This window comes from Peromyscus leucopus, chromosome 5 (genome assembly GCF_004664715.2).
Source record: "Peromyscus leucopus breed LL Stock chromosome 5, UCI_PerLeu_2.1, whole genome shotgun sequence".
Lineage (NCBI taxonomy): Eukaryota > Metazoa > Chordata > Mammalia > Rodentia > Cricetidae > Peromyscus > Peromyscus leucopus.
In genome coordinates this window covers 17,499,973-17,516,708 of record NC_051067.1, presented here as the reverse complement: position 1 = coordinate 17,516,708, position 16,736 = coordinate 17,499,973, and positions in this window count along the sequence as shown.

Here is a 16,736-nt window from a genome sequence, read left to right as displayed (position 1 = left end):
CCTCCTCCTTTAAACCTCATCCAACTTCTGCCAACTGGGCACCGGCTGGCTGAGGTAATTCTCCAGTCAGGCTTAGGGCTTCCCGCAGAGCCGCCAACGCTCAGCAATGCAGACACACAAAGCTGTTCCACTCCACACACCTCCTGATGAATGTTCCACATCTGCCTCTTTTGCTCTCCTCACTTCCCTGCAAAAATTAAGGCAGGCAAAGCAAAGAATAGTGTTATTATCTATCAAGGAATCTCAGTTTGCCTGGGCTGGAAGACCAGCCCTTCTTGGTCCCTCTTAGCATTTTCCTTGGCCTGGTGCCTCTCCACAGTCTTTCCCTGGGTCATTTCAGTTCTCTTCAGTCGGCCTGTGAAGCATCCACTCTCTGTTACACAGGACAACTACGGGGAGAGGCTTGCAGTCTGGCCAGATGTGGGGGGCAATCCTGGGTTTGCTACTTACTGTCTCTCTGACCCTGAGCCAGTGGCTATTTCTTTATCCTAGAATTGGGGGTAATAATCCCCGCCTCAAGTGGCTGTGGGAAAGAGTGGGGGAAACACAATTAGTGCCTGACCTCCAGGAGTCACACCTCAGCCTAGGGACAACTGCCTTCTTATGCCACCTTAGTCAACACTGCCTCTTCTTTCTGTAAGAGGCAGTTGACTTCCCTAGTCTATTTGTTACTGTTGGCTCAAATCACCCAAGGCAATGTAAACCTTAAAACCTTCAGAAAGGCACCCATCACTGTATTTTCTTCTAGAAAGTCTCAAGGTCTGGTATGTACTTAAGAGGGGTGTGTGTGTGTGTGTGTGTGTGTGTGTGTGTGTGTGTGTGTGTGTGTTTATGCAGTTGTATGTATAAAATCCCATGATAAACACTTCGAATATAGATTCTTCCATGCAATGTAGCCCCTATTGCTATATTCCCATCTTACAGATGAGGAAAGATAAGTCTACGAATCAAAGCATTCTGGAAGCTGCAGACAGCAGGTGATAAAGCCGGAGCTTGAACCCAAGCAGTCGGCTCTGGAACCCACACTCTCTGCATTTCTCATTCATGCCTGGAGGTCACAGAGGGATTTCAGGAAAGCCAAATGAGCGCGTCCCCTTAAATCCTGGGTCATCCTTTACCATCCTGTTCCTGCAGCACAGTTCTCTCGCTCCTTGGTTCTCTGAGCTACCGGATCTCAATCAGGAGCACTCTGTTCCTGAGGGTGTATTTGGTCATGTCTGGTGACAGTTTGGGGCAACACAGCTGGAATGGGCAGGGATGGGTCATGGAGTTGGTGAAAAATCACAGATGCTACTAAATGTCCCACAATGTCCAAGAAGGCTTTCTCTCTCTGGGCCCCCAAGTGCACCAATCCAACCCAAAGCATTGAAAATGCTGAGCGAGGTTGGAAGATGGGCTTTGCCTCTGTGTAGTGCCTTCAATGCAGCCTACAGAAGGACTGGGATGATGGAGGGGAAGGGACCTGTGTATTTACTTTCTCCAAGCTCCCATCTGGCATAGAGTGTTCAGGGCAATGCCAAGGCAATCTCATATATACAGTCTTATCTGCTCAAAGTTAAACCTTTAAAGAGCAATAAATTCCAAGGCTTTTGTTTAAACCATTCAGAGGATAGTGCCAAGGTGTTGGAAAGTTATGACATAGTAGTTAAGATGCATAGCATGGAATTTATGTCAAGCATGAATTAAAACATTTTGCAACCTTTTAAAAACATTTAGGAACAAATGACACCAGTGTTAAAGACTGACAATTATTCAATGCAAAATTTAAATGTAAGTAAAGACTTGCATTAGTAGTTTAGAAGATATTGCTCATTGTATTTTGGTACCAACTTTGGTGCAGTGTGGCACTGTGCAGGGAGAAATGGTTTCAGATGAAGAGAAATGAGTAAATATATACAGGATTCCCCATCTTATAATCTACAAATGCCTCACATTATTAAAAGTTTAGCTTTTAGAAAAGAAAGAAGGAAAGATAAAGAAGAAAGAGGGAAGGAGGAGGAAGAGGGGAAGAAGAAGATGATGATGTATGTGGCATTTGTCTTTTATTTTAAAAATTAATTTCTCTGTCTAATAAATTACTACCAGGCACATTTTTAATGGCTGTTATTAAGATGAAGTTATGATTTGTGCTAAGCCCTTGGATAGGTGGGGCAGCTCCAATTTATCCATAGAAGGGCTCAGAAAAAATATTTTAATATTAATTTCTTTTAAAATCAGAAGAAAAATGAATATAATAACATTAAATCATAACATTATTCTATTTTGATGTATTCTTCTATGTGAATGATAATAGTCATAAAAATTAACAGAGAAAAAAATAACCCAGCCTGGACTCCATTAATCTTTATGCCAACGCAATCGGAAAGCATCATTTAAGAGATTTTTTTAATGAAGAAATGGGCCCATGATGGATCTGGCACACACTGGGCACTCCGGAGAAAAACATGTGCTCAACTGATCCAGCAGAGCCAACTGTCCACCATCCTTAAGATGCCCAGATAACTGGAGATCACCCATCAGAGTTGCAAACGTGATTTTCCTCTGAACCACCCTTTATGGGGCAGAAATGTAAGATGTCTTGAACACACCTCTGCCTTCTGACACCAAACGTCATTAAGGCTTTCTATGATAGTCCACGGTTCATGGCCTACAGTCATGATGTAGCAACTTGCACAGATTCTGCATAAGAGTCTACCATTGTCTCATATTACTAAAAGTTCAGCTTTAAGAAAAGAAAGGGCCAGGCAGCAGTGGTGGCGCACGCCTTTAATCCCAGCACTCGGGAGGCAGAGCCAGGTGGATCTCTGTGAGTTCGAGGCCAGCCTGGTCTACAGAGCGAGATCCAGGAAAGGCTCCAAAACTACATGAAGAAACCCTGTGTCGAAAAACCAAAAAAGCAAAAGAAGAGAAAGGAAAGGAAGAAGGATAAAAAGGAGAGAAAGGAGGAGGAGGAAAAGAGGAAGAGGAGAGGAGGAGGAAAAGAGGAAGAGGAGAGAAGGAGGGGGAGGGGGAGGAAAATGAGGAAGCATAACAGAACCCTCACAGGACCCTCGCTCCCTAACAGTCAAGTTTCAGGTCTCTCCATTTCTCCCCTGACTCCTTGCCATGGAAGTCTTTATTTCCACCGTGTCCAAGTTCTGATTGGTGCCTATGTAACATAAGACCCCTAAAATGGCTGAAGTCGTCAAGGTAGGTGGGAAGCCCTGACTGGAAGGCTCTTCAAGTTCACACTCTTCAGATCCTGGCTGACAGACAGCACAGCAACCCTCGGTTTCTCATCATATTATTGAAGAAACAAAGCAAATACGCAAAATCAATTAGAGGATCCTCCGAGAAGGATTAGCTGGAAAAACTACAGCAACATGGGGGGGGGCAGTCAGCAAGGGTGTGAATGGCAAAGTCTTCAGTGGCTGACAAAGAGGAGCAGGGCAGGCAGCGGCCGTAGCCTAGAGGGTAAGAGCCCAGGCTTCGTTCCTCCCGGCAATGCCCCAGGGCCTTGAGGGGATTCCTGATCGCTCATGGGCCAGCTTCTCACTTTTGCAGTCGGGCTGAAATTCTGCATGCTTCGTGCTGTTTTCATGAGAACAGAATGAGTGCATGTTCGTGGATTTCTCAAGGGGGCGTTGGCATGTTACAAATGCTCCTGTGTGTTAAATGTGATGCAAAAACCCAGGGGCTGGGTTTGTTTGCTAACAGAACAAAGGGAAAGGGAGCCTGGGCTAAGTGAGATGTCCGGTCAAGTCAGGCACATCCTTATATCCCACACTCCCGGGTAGGTATGCGCTCCCACCCTCAGTGGCTCAGGACATCTGCCAGTTCACACTCTAAAAGTAGGACTATGTCTCTTTCTGGAAGGCCATAGCGCCCATTATTCCCTCTTGAGAGACTGCTTGTCCTTGAGTCTTGGAGAAAACCAAGAGGATGTTTTTCAAGCCTCTGTTGCCATCCTTAATTGCACCAAGATGGTGGCTCTTGCCAGATGCATGTTTATATATGTGCACACCTATGTCTATGAGGCAGTGGTTTGGGACCACTGGATAAAAAATTTGCAAAGTGGGGCTATCTGCCCAAGGCTGAGCTAAGACCTATGCCTAGAAGCATCTTTGGGATATTCATGCTGCCCCCGCATCAATGCCCACCCACCCCGCTGGTAACCATTTCTGCAGGTACTGTAGCACCTCAGGACTGAATCGCCAGTCCTGCGACGGTTCCCCTATGAGCAGCTACAGCTAAGTAGAAATGGTGGGTAAAGTCCAGAAGTCCAAGGATACTTCCTGGGTGGACAAGGTGAGTGGCCTGGCTATCCAGTCTGCAAGTGTCCTTGGATTCAGAACCGACTGAGAGGCCAGTCTGCTGTACACGGCTTCCCACGCTGCAGAGATAGCCTCAGCTTTCAGAAAGGTGTAGACACAAAGAAAGTATGTGGACTAAAACTCACCATTCTGCTGTATCGGAAACTGTCACATCTTTATGAATCTTTAAGTTCAGTGCTGGGGTAGAGACAACATGTAGTCCATGGCTGAGTGACACTTGGGGTGGGTTTCCTGATATGTATGTGAGTATGGCATCTTTGAGGTACACCCTAACTTTCCAGCACCTCCAGCTGCTCCTGGTGTAGCCCAGTGTCTTTTATCTACTGCTCTTAGCTCTCCATCATTGCTCACTTAGTACCCATGGGAACCTCCCAGCCACTTTGCTATGTACAAGACTCTAGGGTTAGAGAAGGAGGGGGCCACATCGCTGGAGGGTTATCCTTGGGAAAAAGGAAAAGAGCCAGAGAGCAAAGGTTCCTCCTTTCATTGTAGTTAATATTTAAGGGTATTCTAGAAGGTTTCTTCAAGGGCCTGCAATGGGATAGATGCTCAGAGGAACACAGTACCAGCTCAGTGGTGCACTCCAAAATAATCTGGATTCCCCATCTTGTTGTCCCTAGGGCCCTTTCCTGACCTATTCTGGGAGCCCCATCCCCTGTTTCTCAGACAGAAACAGTAGGGGTGGCTGTGAGGACAGTATGCACAAAATGCTCCATAGCCCTTAGTTAAGGCCCACAACAATGTTGCTGCACAGATCTCCAAAGAGGAAAACTGATTTCCAACACCCGGGATGTCAGGCTATTATGTGCTTTGAAACAACTGAGTGTCCACAAATTGCAGGCTGGCAGAATTCAAGGGAGGCCAACAAAAGGCGGAGAACACATCAGATTGTTCCAGAATGGATAAGAGGAAAATTATCATGATTAGGGAAGCGGCAACTTAGCCCATCCCTCTTATTTATTATTCAGTTTGTTGGACTTGATCCTTCCATAATGAAATACTATTACAATGTTTTGGTGTTCTCAATCCTCACTTTAATTCCTTGTATGTAATTCCTCAATGGAAAACTGCCAGAGCTTCATACAAAATCTCCTTCAAAGCATTCATACAAGTGTGTTTGAAGAAACGTCTTCAGAGCCACAAAGAGCCAGCCTTGTTCTAGCTCTGCGCCCCATATAGTGTTATCAAGATGCTATGTATGGTGGCACCCACCCCTGTGATCCCAGCACTCTGGAAGCTGAGGCAGGAGGATTGCCAGTTTGAGGCCATCTTTAATGGTTACACTGTGAGTTCCAAACCAGTCTAGGGTATATATAAAAACCATGTCTCAAAAGTACATAAATTAAATAATAATAAATATCCAAAATTAATGAAAACATATATCATGACAACATCTAATAGAAACTGATAATCCTGTGTTAAGGGATATATTTGAGCTCCAAACGTTGTGATTTCCTTAAAGAGAAAAATTCTAACAAGGCTATTTCAAAAAAAAAAAAAAACTTTCTTACATACTTTAAGTTTTGATCCAAAAAGAGCACAGGAACTGAATGAACATGCTAAGGCCACACGATGACAAGATAAGGAGCGATAAGGACTGGGGACCAGTGGACAGCTGTGGAAACTCAAGGAAGGGAGAAGAGGAGAAGGAAGAGGAAGATGGGGAAGTAGAATTAAGTCTAATTTCCAAATCTAAATCGGACTGGAAAGGTCTATGAGCAGCTGTTTCTGTGACATAAAACCATGAAATACCACGTGCTAAAAACCTAATCTCTTCCAGAATTTCTTATCCCTTCGTGTTGGCTGGTTTTTGTTTTTGTTGTTTTGTTTGTTTTGCTTTGCTGTCAACCTGACACAAGCTGGGGTCACGTGGGAAGAGGAACCTCGGCTGAGAAGATGCCTCTGTAAGCTTGGCCTATAGGCAAGTCTGTCGTGCATTCTTTTGATTAATGACTGATGGGAGAGAGCCCAGACAACTGGGGGCGGTACCACCCCTAGGGTGGTGGTCCTGGATTGTACAAGAAAGCAAACTGAGCAAGCCATGGGGAGCAAGCCAGTAATCAGCACTCCTCCATGGTCTCTGCTTCAGTTCCTGCCTCCGGGTTCCTGTTGTAAGTTTCTGCCTTGACTTCCTTCATGATGGACTATAACTGTAAGCTGGAATAAACCCGTTCCTCCCCAACTTGCTTTGGGTCGCAGTCTTCATTACAGCAATAGAAAGGGAACGAAGACACCCCTTTAATTACTTCTCTGTTCCAAGTATTATTTGAGGTGGAGGACACATAAAACACTCCAGGCTCAAAAATGCCACCATCCCTATTTCTTTTTTTTTTAAATTAATTTATTTATTTCAATGTGTATGATTATTTGTATGCATGCATGTTTATGCACTACATTTGTGACTGGTGTCTGTGGAGGCCAGAAGAGGGCTCTGGATCACCTGGAGCTGGAGTTGTGAGCTGGTCCTTAGCAAAAGCACCAAGTGCTGCTAACCACTGAGCCATCTCTCCAGATCTATCTTTATATCTTAATCACACTATCAGGTTAGCTGATATCTGCAGAAACTCTGAGGAAATGGGGGCCAAAACAAGTAATTGGGGGACGTATTGGTTATTATCCAAAAGGCTCTTGCAAAGATCGATTAAAACTCATTCAGAAGTTACCTAGAGAATCTTGGTTAATTGAGAGGTGGTGTGAGCTAGGTCTGATGGCTCAGATCTGTAATAACATCTATTCCAGAGGATGGGTCAGGAGGACCACAAGTTTAAGACCAGCCTGAACCACAGAGTGAGTTCTAGTCAAGCCTGGTAAATTTATTAAGATCCTGTCTCTAAAGAGTACAAAGAAGTTGGGTTTAGAGTTCAGAAGTAGAGGGCTTGCCTTGAACGCACAAGGCCTTCATCCTATCACAAAACAATGATAACAAAGAAGGAGCGGGGGGGGGGGGGGGGAGAAAACAATGGAATAATGCAATAAGTGGGAGTTTAGAGCTCACACGGGGAAATTGATTGTCCAAAAGTGACATTTGAAATAAATAAGAAAAAAGTGTATTATGAACTGTCACAATGAAACCTATTTCTTTATATGTTAACCAATAAAGAATAGGGGATAAAAAAATCTTCAAAGTATTGGATAAAGGAAATTGATACATGTATGTGTTCGGACTCATGAACAATTGTTTTACTGAATGTGCTTCCCAGTGGAAAGGGAACACAGACATAGCTCCACACTGCTGCCCTCTGAAGCCTGAGGTGCTCCCCTAGACTTTGAGGGACCTGGCTCTGATTTGTGGCTTTGACACAGAAAAGAATCTTCAGATGGCCAGTTTATGAAGCAAAGTTGGTGATTTTATTAAAGGTATTTTAATACAGGCTTAAGTACAAGGGCTGTGAGAAGGAGTAAAGTGAGACATACCCAAGTGGGGCATTGCTCTCCGAAAAAGCAGGCGAAAGGGACCATGCCCAAGCACAGACAGGGGCTCCTGAAGGGCAGGGGGGCAGGTAATTATCTCAGCACTCAGCATAGTCTGTGCTGGTGGCTCTCAAGTTACATCTCTAAGGTTGCTAGGAAACCTTTCTTTTTCTCTCCCTTTTGATGAGAGAGGGAGGTGAGGTGGCTCCACAGAGGCCTTGGATGGAATTCTATGATTGAGTAAAAGCAGGAGCCACTGGGGTTGTGCAAGGGCCTTTCCCTGGGAATGGGGTTTCTAGTGAGATTCCTGGAATGCAGCAGGTTTACAGCTGGAAAGGAAAAGACCTTAGGTGGTTGCTAACTGCACTGTAGTCCTTGCCCTGTTGATGCCAAAGGCTTCAACCAAATTCCTGAGTGAGGGACTCCTTTTCCTTCTCATGCCCTGCCCGCTTCTGCCTGCCTTTCCATCCTTCTTCAAGCAAAAGACAGCCATGGTACCTTTTCTTATCGTGTGCTCCAGTTGTTTGTTGCCTCTGGATGAAATCTCAGGTTCCAGAACTTTCTCAGACATGTTTCCATAGCATCTGCATGGAAACACACACACACACACACACACACACACACACACACACACACACACACACACACACAGTGAAGCGCTATGTGCTTCCAATCTAGTTTTTCTATCTCCTCTGCTACTCCAGGCAGATGACCTGGAACTGCTCATATGTCTGTGATCCCTCATCATGCATAGGTCTCCTAGACTCCAGGCCCACACCGAGTTCCCTGGGTAAACCTCTACACACCCTCTTTAGTCCAAGGGGCTTCTCTCTTTAAGCTATTGTTTCCGGAGTCTCTGCTCCTTGCTTTATTGCAACAGAAGCGGAGAGAGACCCTGTGGATACGAACCCTGACATCAGAGGTGGGGAACCAGCAGCAGAGGCAGTTTTTTGCCCTTGTCCACAGCTTCAGACTGAAGATTTCCCACAAACCTCCAGATATTTGGAAAGCTAAGCTAGAGGACAACTCTGGGCATGTACTCTTCCTTCACAATATTTGGGGAAGGCCCAACAAAGGTTGTGTAACCACCCTGTCAGGAGTAAAATTATTCTGGACACATGTGCCCCACCACTCAGCCCTTAGGCAAATGAAGCAATGGATCCTGGGAAATTGGAGTCTCTTGCTGGGAGAATGAAAAGGCTGGAGCCCTGGAGCCAGCCAGAGAAGGGGCTTCTCTCTCAGAAAGAGATTTCACACAGCTCTGACAACTTGTGAGACCACCTTACAGGAGAGACTGCACCCCAGACAATGGCTCAGTGATGGGGGGATGGCATACCTTGATCAGGATGCTTAGTCACGTGCCCCTCCCCCTCTATTTGAACCTAAACCTCAATATCAAGACCCTGAAGATGAACTTGGGGGTCCCTGGGCCCCTTTGTTGGTTCCTCTTCCTAGTGTTGAATACACCCCCTTTCTCTGCCTTTCGGTATTATTTGCCTCTTTGGCTCTCCTAGCCATAGAGAGCATTAACCACACAGGCAGGCCAAAACTGTAGTACCTTGACATCATCCCACATCCTTCAAATGTTTCCCTTTAATTTTATTCCATTTTCTTCCCGCCAAATCTAGGCGGTCAGTGGTTTCTTATCACCCTGAGTTCTACTCTTTAGATAGACGCATTAGCACTAAATTGTCTGTGACTTACGTCCTGTTACGTTTCAGGGGAAACGTAACAAGAAGCAGAGAGGCCTTTCCATGGCGAAGTCCAGCCACTGTGGAGCCCGGCCACTGTGGAGTCCAGATGAAGGAAGGAGACACTGGGGACAAGGGACTGTTCTCTGCCACCCCACCGATCTTAGGACAGTCATTCCTTCTCCGCTTGATGTTTGCCAGCTAAAATCTTTGTCCCAATGAGCAGAGGAACTATTCCTTTGTGTTACTCTGACTTCTAGGGAATCCATGCTCTAGCTGAGTTCTCCCCAGGGAAAAATGACAATAATTTGTTAATTTGTGTAATTTGTTCCTGCTCTGGGATGAAATCCCTGTGTGACTTAATCCACTTGGTGCTAAGAGCTTGGCGTGGAGAGAAAGAAGGAAGTGGGGAAGAGGGAGGAAGGGAAGGAGAGGAAAGAACGTGAGCATCAGCTTAGCCACATCCACAAAGAAGGTTCAGCAAACAGTTTTTCTGTGCTCAGAAATCTTAGCCCCCATCTGGAAATTTGTGCAGATTGCTCTGAGAGTGTTCACATTTTGGAAAAAAATCTGACAAGAGAATTCAGAGGAGAAAAAGGGAGAGAGAGACAGAGAGAGACAGAGAGGGGGAGGCCATCAGCAACAGTAGAAAACTAAAGAACGACGGGATAGCTGCTTTCAAAGGCTTGCAATGCCGCCATGAAGATGCTCCTCGTGGGTGAGGTCTTCCTTGCACCAAGAACAAAGTCAGATGGACAGACAGGAGTTAAGGAAGAGGAGCCGGAGAAAATGCTGGCTCGGGAATTGAATGTAACAGCTACTAGATAGAGATGGGAGGAAAACAACTTTCTCTTTCACCCAAAATCTCTGAGAGGCTGTTCAACCATCTGCTCACAATGCTATAGAAAGAAAGTGCTTTCCTGGCTGCTGGTGGCCTGATTTGATTTTTGTTGGGACTCTTGAGTCGAAATTCCACATTTGTATGAGTTCCGACTTGCATATTGTAGGGAACTGTGAGCCAACGCACACAGTCACAGTAAGGCCAGTACCTGCTCTGCTGGACTGCAGCAGAACCACCTAGGTCCAGTGACTGCCCTGCCATCCTTGGACCTAGCATCTGCCACTACAGAAGCGCATGGCTTGGGTCATTTCATCTCTAGGCTTCTTGCAAGTGTTCATTTAGTATTCTTTGTTTGTCACTAAGCATGAGAAATGGATTTTCACTCTGCAGCTTTTCCCCAAGTGCTTGTGCAAAGAAAATGATGTGGCCAATTGTTTATTCCGTGGATAGCCTTTTTCTGTCCTCAGAATGTGGCCAACATATCCATGACTCACATTCACAGGACAGAAGGGCTGTTCTGGCTTAAGCTTTTACTTCTTTGGGCCAATTGGAGAGTTATTTATAAACATTTATTGATTTAGATTCATAAACCTGAGAGAGAGAGAGAGAGAGAGAGAGAGAGAGAGAGAGAGAGATCTTGCTGTGCTTGTTGCTATGGTAACTAGCATTTCACACATGTATTGGCCAACAGTGATGGCTCAGAACAGAACTCCAAAGCCTACCTGTAGCTGCTGGCTGCATATTCATCCTTTTTTTTTTTTTTTTTTAATTTCAACTGAAACTCAGTGATATTTTCCCCACCAACTCCCAGGATAACACCATACTAGGGCAGAAACATAACTGATTCCTGTAGTGATTCTTGAACCTCTCTTGGGAGTATTTTCCCGATGACATCTGATTAGTTTTAATTGTCAAAACTAATGAAATCCCCACTACAAGTTGGGTTCTGCCCTACGCTCAAGGTGATAGGGGAAAGTTGGGGCTCTGTTCTTCACCTCTAAGGGGCTTATAAGGTAGCTGAAGTGTAGGAGCAGAAATATAAAACAGCAGACAGCTGTTCTGATCTGGGTCACATGAGACAATGTGGGTAAGTGTGAAACTCTGCACGGCAGAGGGTAACAGAGGGAAAGCGTGCTGGGCAGAACAACGACTGCTCGAAGAGACGGAAATCTATGATCTCGGACAAGGCATTCCTTCCCTCCTTTCTTGCCTTGTTTCCCCTCCTACTCTCCCTCCTTCTTTTTCTCTCTGTTTTCTTTGCTTCCTCCCTCTCTCCTTTCCTTTCTTCCTTCCATATTCTTCCCATCCATCCCTTCTTCCTTCTTTCTCTCCTTTCTTTTGTAACTAACTGATTAAAATGAAAACCACGCCATGTCATCAAATTGTTTTAAAGAATCGAGAAAAGAATTCTATAAAATGCCTAGAACAATGTCAGACCCATACAGGAACGCCATTCATGGCAATCACCATGTGTGTGTTGGAATGGTTTTTTTGAAATAAATTATATCTTGTTTTTGTCAAGAAAATACCCTGGTTTTATGAAAGAGCTGAAGATTATGTAATTTTTTTTGGCTCTACTTTAAAGACACAATGAAAATTTACTAATATACAACCAAGCATAGAGAACCACTAGAAAATTCAAAACTTAAGCTGACAAAAATCTACAAGTCAGGCCTACCTTTGTATTATGTAATTGCCTGACACTACTGTCTTACAGTTCTTTCCTCCTACAAGTTCTGATTGTGTGGACCTTGACTGCCTCTCACATGATGCTGACTTTGAAACATTGTCCATCAAGAAAATAGAAAGTCCATTAGTCACTCTAGAAGAGCTCAGTGAAATTTGCTCTCCTATATCAATTCTGGGATGTATAAACCACGTGACTTCACACAGAGATATATGTGGCATTTATGGGACTGCTCCTGGGCTTATGACTTATGAACATGGGAATTCTGTAAGTTCTAACTTTACATAGTTGTCATAAAATAGGGGGAAACCAGGGTGAGTGGGTACTCTAGTATGTTGCATCAGCAGCAGTATTCCAGAGAAATCTGTGATTTTGGCCAGGCATCTGTAAGAATCAAATATTTGATTTGCATTTTCCTACAGTGGGTGAGTGGAAGTTTTCCACAGTTGCCCTTTAGCTCAGCTTATCTTCACCCTTGAAACTCCAATTCTAGGAGAAAGACACACATGCTTCAATTGACCCCTAACCTTGCCCTTCAAGAAGTCAGCAGACCTGGAGGTAAGATACCAAGAAACCCATTTCTACCCAGAATTTCCCTACTCTCCCAACCTGTATGAAAGTGACTGTCTACCGTATAAAAACAAATTTCTGAAATAAAAACTGAATGTTTTCTGCCATAACTTCCTCCAAGCTGGACATTCAACGGCCACCTAACACTAAGAAGAAAATATCTTGCTTTTGCTAACTTTGCAAAGGTCTTTTGACCAGATTGCAGAAGTCCCTCCCAGGGTCTTGGGAAGGACCAATGTACTCACAAGACTGGGAGATCAGGCTTTAGTGACACACAAAGCCTTCAGTTCTTACTGCTTTGAGGCAAGAAGACTTCATTCCACACACAAGAAAGAATGTGAACAAGGAGCCCTGGGGAAACTCATGGAAGTTGTGTACAGCCACAATTAGACTTGAAAAAGCTATCTCTAGAGGACATTGGAGGGCAGACAAAGTAATGAGGACTAAGGAGGTCCAAACCCTCAATAGTCCCCTTCCAGGGTCCTGGAAGAATCTACAACCAGCTGATAATTAATCTTTGATGAAACTCCTTAGTCCATATGCTTTATTATTCTGTGTCCGTTCTCTCTCTACAAGCTTATACTCTGCTCTCATTTTTAGTTCCTTTCTTGCCTGATTTCTCTCTACGCTTATCTGTCATCCCCTCTAGGTTCTATCTGAATTCCTTCATCTTAGTTCTGCCCCATCTAGGTCCTCATCCATCTAGTTCTTTCCCATATCAGCTCCTTTCCCATCTCCTCTCCCATCTTGTTCTTCCCCATCTGGCTCTTCCTCATAGTCCATCTTGTTCCTCTAGTACTCTCTTCTAGCCATTCAATCTAGTTCTTCCCTATCTCAGTTTATTCCTCTCAAGTTCTTACCCATCTAGTTCTTCCATTCTCTTTTCTCTTCTCCGTCCCCTTGTGCCCTGGAAGTCCTGGTATATATACACTAACAAGCAGTAATCCCTTAGCAGTACAAAGCCAGGCTTCCAGGGTCAAATGGAGGGGTAATAAGAATCACATAGAGGAGCAGTAATTGTTAATTATCATTTGCAACCCAAAAGGAAAGTGACTAATAAATTAACTAAAGGCTAAATTCGGGTAATATTTAAGAAGAGGGATCTTATGTGCTCAGCTATAACCTTAAACGTGATTGGTAGAAAATGTTAAGAATCTGTAAGTTGCTAGGTCAATGGGAGAAAAATAAAACTCTTCTTTTTTCCTGTAGATCCTATCTGTCCAAGCTATCTGCCGTTTATCTGCAGGATGGGGGAAAGTGTGCTCGGTCGCTAGGCAACCTGTGTACAGGTAGATGCCCCTGGTAATGATTAAAAGGAGATCTGGAACTAGAGGTGAGATTTGGGAAAGGAGGAAGTTAAGCTTAATTGGCACATCCACCAGGCCTTCTCAAACAGGTAGTCTGGACGCTTAAGTCTATTCTTAGAGAATACAGAGGTATCTCTGATAAGGTACTTTCCTCAGTCTGGGGATGGTCATGGCCGGATGCTGCCAATGATGATAATTACAGGGAGGCTTGAACTGGGGTTCTGGCTGTGCATAACTGTCAGCGCAGGTTATCTAAATATTCCTTTAGTAGAGGGGAAATGGTGCCCAATAAATGATGGCAAAGCTACAATAGCACACAAGAAACTCATAGCAGAAAACGTCTGATAATCAAAAGCCAATATCACCAAAGTTCCTTGAGCCTCAGCTTGACCTCTGAAAGGCCGTTGGCTTCTTCCAGGTATTAGTTTTGTCATAATCAGCTGAAATCCTACTTTTTATATTTTTGCAGCTTGTAGCATTTGGGGAGTTTTTGGTACCTTCTTCCTTCTTCATGAAGGATGTCTTCCTCCTAGAGCTACCTTATCTCGCCAATTCCTCAGCTGATCCTGTTTCCTCAGACTGGAAGCTTCTTAGTCCTCATCCAAATGGATCTCAGCTGAACTGCTGCTAAAAGCCTAAAAGCTTAACCAGGCTCTGGTTCTTAGTCCTCACACCTTAAATACCTTTCTGCTTCCTGCCATCACTTCCTGGGATTAAAAGTGTGAGTCACCATGCCTGGCTGTTTCCAGGGTGGCTTTGAACTCACAGAGATCCAGAAGGATCTCTGCCTCTGGAATGCTAGGATTAAAGGCATGTGTGCCATCATTTTCTGGTCTCTATATCTAGTGGCTGTTCTGTTCTCTGACCCCAGATAAGTTTATTAGGGTGCACAATATTTTGGGGAACACAATATCACCATACCCACAAAAAGCACCAAAGATAAAAATCTCCTGATACTGAAAGGACAAAAAAGGAAGAGAATGGCTGCTCAGTGGAGGGGCAGTTCAGGAGTGACTGTGGGATAAGGGCCAGAGATGTGCAGGAACTGACATATTTATGACATGGAAGGCAGGGCACGAAATTTCTGTTTAAATCTGAATGCAATGGGGAACCAGAGAAGAAGGATTCTGAGCTGAGGAGTTGACATAGTCTGATAGAAATTTTCAACAGATAAGATTCTGGAAATGAAGCAGTTGACTAAAGAGGTCAAGAGTAGAAGTAGGGGAAACAGTTATAATGAGGGTTAATGGAATCATTCAGCCAGGACACAATAGTAACTTGACTGAGGGTGATGTGGAGAGTCATGGTATGAATGGCCTCAGTTAAAGATCTTTCCGTAGCTAAGCCCTTTGGTCTATAACTCATGGTTCCATTTCATTCTGACTTTGCACTTTGAGCAATCTGATGCAAGAAGACATTTTCTGAATCAGGGCTTGCTCTTGTAGAATTAGTCTTGCTTTCTCCAAGAGTCCCGCTGTGGTTAGGAACAGGCCCACACTAGCTGCTTGCTGGAGAAAGGCTAGATGCAGCAGAGCTCAGGCCATTCTGGAATAGCTAGCCCCTGACCAAATTTCAAGTTGAATGAAGCTGATTGAGAAAATCCATCCAAGACCAAGCAAACCCAGCCCAGACAGGCAGAAACATCCAGGCAACCCAGGGACAGGTAAACACAGAATCACTGATCATTTCAATCTTGTAAAGAGTTTGTTACTCTGTATTGAACAAGGGATAGAAAAGGGATAGAGAGGACATGTAGATTGGGATATATTGGAGTCAGGTAATGGCTGTCAGAATAACTATCTGTTAACAAGCATGTGTAGTTGGGTACATCAAAACAATTTAAATCTAGCAGAAGTATGCTTTCAATGTAATTAATGAATACAATGTTTTTTTCACTATTATATGCATTAATTCTGAAAGTCCAGACCTAAGTAACTGGAACAAATGCTCCACTGTATGCTGTGATGCTCAGAAGCTAGATCATGGTGACTTGGGACAAGCTACAACTTTGTGGAGTGAGTCTTGGAGATCTGACGAGCTCAGGAGCACAGAGTAGGACAAACACAGAAAACGACAGCATAGCCTTCCCGAAAGAGAGAGAAACAAGACTCAAAACCGATCGCCCAGAATTTGGGCTGAAGGCCAGATGAAGTGGGTCTGATCCCGTATGCCATAAGTAAAAGCTATTCAAGAAAATGAACAAACTAGGGGCGGGGGACCTACAAACTGGGATTCAACTTCATCTGTTGCTCTGAAAGCCTAGTCCAGCTTGTGTTGGGGCTGAGACTAACCCTCCTGGAACCGCGTGTGTCAGGGAGGAACCTAAGAGGTAGAAGTAGGATGAAGCATGAAGACATCTGGGTTCTGTTCCGGGTCGACTGACTATCACTTCCTCAAAATGCTTGGGACTGACAGCGTTCCAGGTTTCCAACTGATACTTGGAATATACTTCCACACGTATAACAAAGTGTGTTAGCAGCAGGAACCAAGTCTCAACACAAGCCCATTTATGGTGATCTCACACAGAATTTAAACATCTACATGAAACTATGAGCAGTGTCATGTTTGTGCTCCATAGTTCTGCTTTGGGAGCATTTTAGATCTGAGATTTGGAGACTCAGTTTATTCACTCTGTGTTAGTCTCTCTCTGGGGAAACACTTAGCTTCAAGCTCCCTGCAGACAACAAAGCGTGAATCTATTTAGTCTTAATCAATACAAACCCGGAATCAGATATTAGGGTGAAAGCTGAAAGATCAGAGAAGCAGAGCAGCAGCCACCAGAGACTTCTTACCTCTGAAATCTCAGACTGAATGGAGGGGTCAAGGTCTTGTTTCCACCTCCCTCGTGCTGGGATTAAATGTGTGCACTACCACCACCCAGCTCTGTTTCTCTTTTAGATCGGTTCAATCTTGCTT